The sequence below is a fragment of the Rhipicephalus microplus genome, chromosome X, assembly GCF_043290135.1.
Source record: "Rhipicephalus microplus isolate Deutch F79 chromosome X, USDA_Rmic, whole genome shotgun sequence".
NCBI lineage: Eukaryota > Metazoa > Arthropoda > Arachnida > Ixodida > Ixodidae > Rhipicephalus > Rhipicephalus microplus.
In genome coordinates this window covers 213,566,801-213,575,199 of record NC_134710.1, presented here as the reverse complement: position 1 = coordinate 213,575,199, position 8,399 = coordinate 213,566,801, and the positions used below count along the sequence as shown (strand labels likewise).

The 8,399-nt window shown below is 49.1% G+C and overlaps 5 non-coding genes across 5 annotated transcripts; 2 read left to right on the top strand and 3 right to left on the bottom strand.

Moving 5' to 3' along the window:
* Nucleotides 1-1,019: 1,019 nt before the first annotated feature.
* On the bottom strand, nucleotides 1,020-1,092 carry TRNAT-CGU (transfer RNA threonine (anticodon CGU)). The gene has a single exon. It is a non-coding gene; the product is annotated as a tRNA-Thr (tRNA).
* Nucleotides 1,093-1,474: 382 nt separating this feature from the next.
* On the bottom strand, nucleotides 1,475-1,547 carry TRNAT-CGU (transfer RNA threonine (anticodon CGU)). The gene has a single exon. It is a non-coding gene; the product is annotated as a tRNA-Thr (tRNA).
* Nucleotides 1,548-1,929: 382 nt separating this feature from the next.
* Nucleotides 1,930-2,002, bottom strand: TRNAT-CGU (transfer RNA threonine (anticodon CGU)). Its single transcript has one exon. It is a non-coding gene; the product is annotated as a tRNA-Thr (tRNA).
* Nucleotides 2,003-2,124: 122 nt separating this feature from the next.
* TRNAT-CGU (transfer RNA threonine (anticodon CGU)) lies at nucleotides 2,125-2,197 on the top strand. Its single transcript has one exon. It is a non-coding gene; the product is annotated as a tRNA-Thr (tRNA).
* A 382-nt stretch (nucleotides 2,198-2,579) lies between these two features.
* TRNAT-CGU (transfer RNA threonine (anticodon CGU)) lies at nucleotides 2,580-2,652 on the top strand. The gene has a single exon. It is a non-coding gene; the product is annotated as a tRNA-Thr (tRNA).
* The last annotated feature ends 5,747 nt before the right edge of the window (nucleotides 2,653-8,399 follow it).

The following is an 8,399-nucleotide window of genomic DNA, read 5'->3' as shown; positions in this document are numbered from 1 at the left end:
ATTCTAAACATCCCTTCTTGTAGCCTTATGGTGACATTACCTTTACTTCTGCGTGTGTGTGTGTGCATAACCAGCTCGACAAAGCTGGTAGATGAATCGTGCGTTCCCTGGCGTTGCGGCGTGAACACTGCTCCTCGGCAAGGGCAAATGTGGTGGGTGGATTCGATATTTGCCGCGGGGGTCTGCCAATCAAAATGATAGACGCAGAACCTCGGATACAAACTCGTTTATTTTGAGAAGGCCCGAGTTCGACACGTGACTGTGATGGTGCCGATGTGACTGTCAAGCGTTTGATGCGGTGAATGCTACGTGGCCACAGAGAAAGAGCACCCCTGCGCACATGCGACGCGCTTTTTATTCCCTCTGTCCGTGCCCGCGCTTCTCCTCAAACGCCGACGGCGTGTCACAGCGTTCGTGTGCGACGTAGACCGAGTATCACTGGCACGCCGGTGCGCGTTCCTTGCAGTGCACTTGGTTGTGTTCCCGCGCTCTAGTGGGACGCAGACAGCGTTCTCGTCGACGAGCACCGCTATAAAGAGCTCAGCTGATGGGGATCTCTTGCACTGCCAGTCCCCAGTCATGACAGTGAACAACCGGCAGAAAAAGCGACAATATTTTTTTGCAAAAAAAGCAAAATTACGACAACTTGAGAACAGTAACGTCAATCTTGACGCATTATAACATGAAAAAAAAAAACAGGGGGATCCTACGTAATGTGGGAATCGACCATATTATGAAGGACGAATGATAAAGATTGATATGTCACTTTAATATCAGCTCAACGCCACTTTGATATATATCTATCCATCTATCTATGTATATATATATATATATATATATATATATATATATATATATATATAAGGGAAAGAAGTGTATACCTAAGGGCTCGTTTTTTCGTGTTTTAACACAATATTAATGAGATATAACAGACAGTAATGCCAAGGAATGTACAGAGGAAGTTATTAAAACCAATGGAATGTAAATAAGAAGAAAGAAAAGTGGATGAAAAAATTACCAACTGTGAGCAGGAATCGAACCTACGACCTTCGAATTACGCGTTCGATGCTCTAACCACTGAGCTATCACAGCGGCCCTCCCTCCATCCACTTTTTGGGGTTTATCTGTGAATTTAGAAGTAGGAGCGACAGTCAGCGCCATCTATAAGCCAAACAACGAGTGTGAAAACACTCTTATGCGCATGTTTGGCGTCACGTAGCACGTGAACTTATTATGAGCGGGCAGCTGATTAATTGTCCCTCTTATACAACCTAAACACACCAAGTCTGCCAGTACGAGACCCTCGTTCAATGAAATAAGGGAAAGAAGTGTATACCTAAGGGCTCGTTTTTTCGTGTTTTAACACAATATTAATGAGATATAACAGACAGTAATGCCAAGGAATGTACAGAGGAAGTTATTAAAACCAATGGAATGTAAATAAGAAGAAAGAAAAGTGGATGAAAAAATTACCAACTGTGAGCAGGAATCGAACCTACGACCTTCGAATTACGCGTTCGATGCTCTAACCACTGAGCTATCACAGCGGCCCTCCCTCCATCCACTTTTTGGGGTTTATCTGTGAATTTAGAAGTAGGAGCGACAGTCAGCGCCATCTATAAGCCAAACAACGAGTGTGAAAACACTCTTATGCGCATGTTTGGCGTCACGTAGCACGTGAACTTATTATGAGCGGGCAGCTGATTAATTGTCCCTCTTATACAACCTAAACACACCAAGTCTGCCAGTACGAGACCCTCGTTCAAAAAAATAAGGGAAAGAAGTGTATACCTAAGGGCTTGTTTTTTCGTGTTTTAACACAATATTAATGAGATATAACAGACAGTAATGCCAAGGAATGTACAGAGGAAGTTATTAAAACCAATGGAATGTAAATAAGAAGAAAGAAAAGTGGATGAAAAAATTACCAACTGTGAGCAGGAATCGAACCTACGACCTTCGAATTACGCGTTCGATGCTCTAACCACTGAGCTATCACAGCGGCCCTCCCTGCATCCACTTTTTGGGGTTTATCTGTGAATTTAGAAGTAGGAGCGACAGTCAGCGCCATCTCCTACTTCTAAATTCACAGATAAACCCCAAAAAGTGGATGGAGGGAGGGCCGCTGTGATAGCTCAGTGGTTAGAGCATCGAACGCGTAATTCGAAGGTCGTAGGTTCGATTCCTGCTCACAGTTGGTAATTTTTTCATCCACTTTTCTTTCTTCTTATTTACATTCCATTGGTTTTGATAACTTCCTCTGTACATTCCTTGGCATTACTGTCTGTTATATCTCATTAATATTGTGTTAAAACACGAAAAAACGAGCCCTTGGGTATACACTTCTTTCCCTTATTTCATTGAACGAGGGTCTCGTACTGGCAGACTTGGTGTGTTTAGGTTGTATAAGAGGGACAATTAATCAGCTGCCCGCTCATAATAAGTTCACGTGCTACGTGACGCCAAACATGCGCATAAGAGTGTTTTCACACTCGTTGTTTGGCTTATAGATGGCGCTGACTGTCGCTCCTACTTCTAAATTCACAGATAAACCCCAAAAAGTGGATGGAGGGAGGGCCGCTGTGATAGCTCAGTGGTTAGAGCATCGAACGCGTAATTCGAAGGTCGTAGGTTCGATTCCTGCTCACAGTTGGTAATTTTTTCATCCACTTTTCTTTCTTCTTATTTACATTCCATTGGTTTTAATAACTTCCTCTGTACATTCCTTGGCATTACTGTCTGTTATATCTCATATATATATATATATTGCCACCTAGAGTTGTGAGCCGGCAAGCCCTAGCGAGCCGAAAAGGGCAAGGAGAACGAAGAAGAAGTGTGGTTAGCGCCTCGTTTCGAAGATACACGCTCGTGTCTTTCTGCCCCGCTGTTCCTGTCCCTTCTCTACGGCTCTTGGTACGTGACAAACTGGTGGAAGTGCTGGGTGATCTATGCACCGTACCCCTCCACATACCAGGAACACAAGCGTCGTACCGGTGGTCACTCCTGTGCACCGCGCCAGCAGAAGGATCCGAGGGCAATCCCCTGAGTTTGGACTGCTCGCAAACAACATGGCAGCTCCGACCAGCCATGCCGACACCAACCCAACCGGTACGAACGGCACAACGCCGCTCCATTGCACATTACTCACACCGCGAACGCCAAATCCTTTTCATGGCACTGCACTTGAGGATGTGGAAGATTGGCTTGTCCATTACGAGTTCGTTGCCGTGCACAACCAGTGGGACGACGCAGACAAGCTGCGGCACGTCTATTTCAGTCTTTTGGACGGCGCACGTGTCTGGTACGAGAACCGGGCAGGTATTCTTACATCATGGGAAGACTTCAAACGCCGACTTCTTGCGACATATGCAAGCCCTGACCGTCGGGAGAGAGCTGAGCGCGATCTGCAGTCCCGCATACCACTACCAAATGAAGGGGTTGCGATGTATGTCGAGGAAATGACGCGCCTCTTCCACCGAGCTGACCCCGGCATGCCAGAAGAAAAGAAGGTACGGTACCTCATGCGCGGTGTGAAAGAGCAACTTTTCGGTGGGCTTGTACGCAGTCCACCCAAGACTGTGTCAGAATTTCTCACGGAAGCTGTCACCATCGAAAGCACCCTTAGGCACCGGGCCCCGTCATACGAGCGGCACGTCAATGCTTCAACTACGGACTACTTTGGAGCTTTCGGTGGCCAAATGGATTTTTTCCGAGAGCTCATACGTTCAGTCATCCGCGAAGAACTCCAGAAGCTGTCAGTGCCCTCGCAGCCCCCTACCTCTTCGTTCTCCAGCGTTGTCCGAGATGAAGTCCAGCATGCTTTAAGAGAACCATCTTGCATGCGGGATTATCAACCACCCGGTGACTTTCCCCGCTTGTCGTATGCTCAAGCTTTGCAGCAACCTGTAACACCCGCAATCCCGCATCCCACCGTGGCCCCAGCTATGCTGCAGACGGTCCAAGCGGCGCCATATTACAGCGCACCTCGCCCGATCCCGCGAAAATCAGACGTCTGACGTGCGCCTGATCGACGTCCTCTCTGCTTCCACTGTGGCGAAGCTGGGCATTTTTACCGACACTGTTCTTACCGGCAACTTGGACTACGCGGATTTTCGACGAACTCACCACCACCCAGGTTCGGTCAGCGGCCCCCTGATATTGAAGAGTATGTGGCTCAACAGCGCGGAACTTCGTCATCCTTTCACCAGTCACGCTCCCCGTCGCCGCGGCGATTTTCTCCTAATCGCCGCACCTATTCGAGCGTGGCGCAGGGTCGGTCCCCCAGTCCGCGCCGGGAAAACTAACCACAGCGACCTTCGGGGGCGAGGCCGCTCATACTGGACAAGCTCAAGGCCTCCTACCGACGCTTCCGCAAACTGAAGATTCCCCGACGACGACGACACCAGCTGGTTCCGAAAAGGTTTCATTAGATATTCCAGTGCTGCTCGACGGTCGCAAAGTCACTGCTTTAGTTGACACGGGTGCGGATTTTTCTATAATAAGTGAAAAACAGGCTGCTCTTCTAAAGAAAGTGACGATGCCTTGGAACCTCAAGCCAATTCGTACTGCTGGCGGGCACATCGTCATGCCACTCGGCGTTTGCACAGCACGAATACAGATTCGTGGTTCAACCTTTGTTATCAGCTTGAGCGTTCTCCGTCAGTGTTCTCGAGAACTGATCATTGGCATGGACTTCCTGAGGGAGCACGGTGCTATCATCGACATTCGACAACGCCTCGTCACGTTCTCAACAAAAAGCGCCACACCAGAGCATAATCCCGACCACGATCGAGTATGTCTGCGGGTAATTGACGATGCTGTGACGATACCACCGCGCTCAAGTGTTATGGTTCAAGTGGCTGGTAACAAATCAGCACACGGTGAAATGGTGGCGGAGAGCAATCGATCCCTGCTCTTTTCCCAAAGTGTCTGCGTAGCACGAAGCCTAGTAGACCTTCACGATGGCCATTGCGAGGTACTTGTTACGAACTTCAGCTACGAGCGCCGACACCTTTTCCCTGGTACTGTCATCGCCTATGCCTACCCAGTAACTAATGTGACTGAGTGTTTTGCTTCCGAGGCAACCGATAATACCGAAGCACCTCTCCGGGGCGTCGACATAAATCCAGCGCTTTCTGACGAAAACAAACGAAGGCTTAACGACCTGTTGATAGAATTCCACGCCTGTTTTGCACGTTCATCGAGAATCCGCCAAACATCGATTACCAAACACCGTATTATCACCTACGGCGACGCGCACCCTATACGGCAACAGCCTTACCGCGTTTCACCAACCGAACGACGCGCGATTCAAAAGCAAGTGAAGGAAATGCTTCAAGACGGTGTAATACAGCCATCAAGTAGCCCTTGGTCATCGCCAGTGGTCCTTGTAAAGAAGAAGGATGGTACACTTCGCTTTTGTGTCGATTATAGGAAGCTGAATAACGTCACAAAGAAAGACGTGTACCCGTTGCCTCGAGTGGACGATTCTCTTGACAGGCTGAGGCGAGCAAAGTACTTTTCCTCAATCGACCTCAAAAGTGGTTATTGGCAAATTGAAGTCGATGAACGTGACCGCGAAAAAACGGCTTTTGTAACTCCTGACGGCCTGTATGAGTTCCGAGTGCTCCCATTCGGCCTCTGTTCCGCTCCGGCCACATTCCAACGAATGATGGATACCGTTCTCGCTGACCTCAAGTGGAAAAGTTGCCTCGTCTATCTAGATGATGTCGTTGTCTTTTCAAAAACGTTTGACGAGCACCTTCATCACCTTCGGAGTGTTTTTGAAGCCATACGATCCGCTGACCTTACCCTCAAGCCAGAGAAGTGCCATTTCGGCTACAATGAACTGAAGTTCCTCGGTCACGTTGTGAGCGCTGCAGGCGTTCGGCCCGATCCCGAGAAGACTGCCGCTGTGGCCTCTTTTCCAGCTCCGACAGACAAAAAAAGTCTTCGGCGATTTCTGGGGCTCTGCGCCTACTATCGCCGTTTTATTGAAAACTTCTCTAAGGTTGCGGAGCCTCTCATCAGACTTACGCGTGACGACACCCCATTTCAGTGGACTGACGAACAAGCGACTGCCTTTGCGGAACTGCAACATCGATTGTGTTCCCCTCCTTTACTCGGTCATTTCGATGAGGACGCTGACACAGAGGTGCGCACTGACGCAAGCAACATTGGTCTCGGAGCTATCCTGCTGCAAACACAAGATGGGATTGAACGTGTGATTGCCTACGCGAGCCGCACTCTATCACGTGCCGAAACCAACTATTCAACGTCAGAGAAGGAATGTCTCGCGGTAATATGGGCGATTACAAAGTTCAGGCCTTATCTATATGGGCGCCCATTCAAAGTTGTGAGTGATCACCACGCTTTATGTTGGTTGGCTAACCTCCGAGACCCCTCTGGGCGATTAGCACGATGGAGTCTGCGACTTCAGGAGTTCGATATCACCATTGTATACAAGTCGGGTAGAAAGCATGAAGACGCCGACACGCTATCACGAGCACCTCTGGAGTCCGACCATACAGCTGTAGAAGACGACAGCACCTTCCTGGGGACTCTCAGTGGGGCGGACCTCCTCAGTAAGCAACGAGCGGACCCCGAGTTAAGACCCATCATCGATCATTTAGAAGGCAGCACCGCGTCTGTTCCTCGTCCCCTTTCACGTACGTTGCCGTCATTTTGCTTACGACACGACATATTATACAAGAAAAACACTGGTGTTGGCAGCAGATCTTATCTTTTAGTCGTCCCTCATGACCTTCGTGATGACATCCTATTAGCCTGCCACGATGAGCCGACATCCGGCCACCTGGGATACTCACGGACACTCGACCGGGTTCGAAAGCTATATTTCTGGCCAAAACTCGCAGCTTGTGTCAAACGCTACGTGAAAGGATGCCGCGAATGTCAGCGTCGCAAGTCACCACCTGTGAAGCCTGCAGGCCTCTTACAACCCATCGATCCACCGCGTACGCCGTTTGACCAAGTTGGGATGGACCTTCTTGGACCGTTTCCTATGTCTCACTCCGGAAACAAGTGGATCGTCGTCGCAACTGATTACTTGACGCGTTATGCTGAAACGAAGCCATTGCCACGCGGTACAGCATCTGAAGTCGCCCAGTTTTTCATGCACCACATTGTGCTTCGTCATGGTGCCCCGTCATTCATCATCACTGACCGAGGGACAGCGTTTACGGCAAAACTGTTGGACGACATCTTCAAGCTCAGTTACACGAACCACCGCAAGACAACCGCATACCACCCCCAGAGTAACGGCTTAACAGAAAGGCTGAACAAAACGCTGGCGGACATGATTTCTATGTACGTGGATGTGCAGCATAAAACGTGGGACGAAATCCTGCCATACGTAACGTTTGCGTACAACACCGCAACCCAGGAAACGACAAGGTTCGCACCCTTCCGCCTCGTTTACGGTAGAGACGTGCAAACCATGCTAGACGCTATGATTCCTTGTGACATCGACCAGCACGAGCTACTAGCTCCCGATGTCGACGATTACATTCAGCGTGCAGAGGAAGCACGTCAATTAGCTCGCGTGCACATAAGATCGCAGCAATGTGAAGACGCCCGAAGGTACAATATCCACCACCGACAAGTCTCCTACCAACCTGGCGACCAAGTGTGGGTTTGGACTCCTGTTAGACGGCGAGGTCTCAGCGAAAAACTCCTGAGCAAGTACTTCGGACCCTACAAAGTATTACGGCGGTTGAACGAGGTCAACTATGAAGTTATTCCAGACGGAGGCTCGGCAACGACACAGCGCCACTCACCACGAACAGAGATTGTGCATGTCGTCCGCCTAAAACCTTATATTACGCGGTGATACTCGTCTTATTATGCCCAGGCAGCAAACATTTTCGTTTTTTTTTTACATTGCCCGTTGGGTCTCGAACGAACTGTGAACTCTGTTAATGGTTTTTTTTTCTCTTATGACCTACCTCAGACAATTTTTTTTTTTTGCACCTGCATATGCCCTGTGTGCTATAGCTACCGTTTCTCTTTTTTTTTTTCCCTTACCGACCCTGCTGTCCCCTTGTGTATGAGCATCGGGTCGATGCTCTAATGGGAGGGGGAATAATGCCACCTAGAGTTGTGAGCCGGCAAGCCCTAGCGAGCCGAAAAGGGCAAGGAGAACGAAGAAGAAGTGTGGTTAGCGCCTCGTTTCGAAGATACACGCTCGTGTCTTTCTGCCCCGCTGTTCCTGTCCCTTCTCTACGGCTCTTGGTACGTGACAATATATATATATATATATATATATATATATATATAGTTATGGCGTTTATTAGCAGGCACAATGCGACAGACACAATGCGACAAGACAGAATGGCGACAGTAACGGCCAAGCATGGACTCTCAGCGGGAGCGGCGTCCTT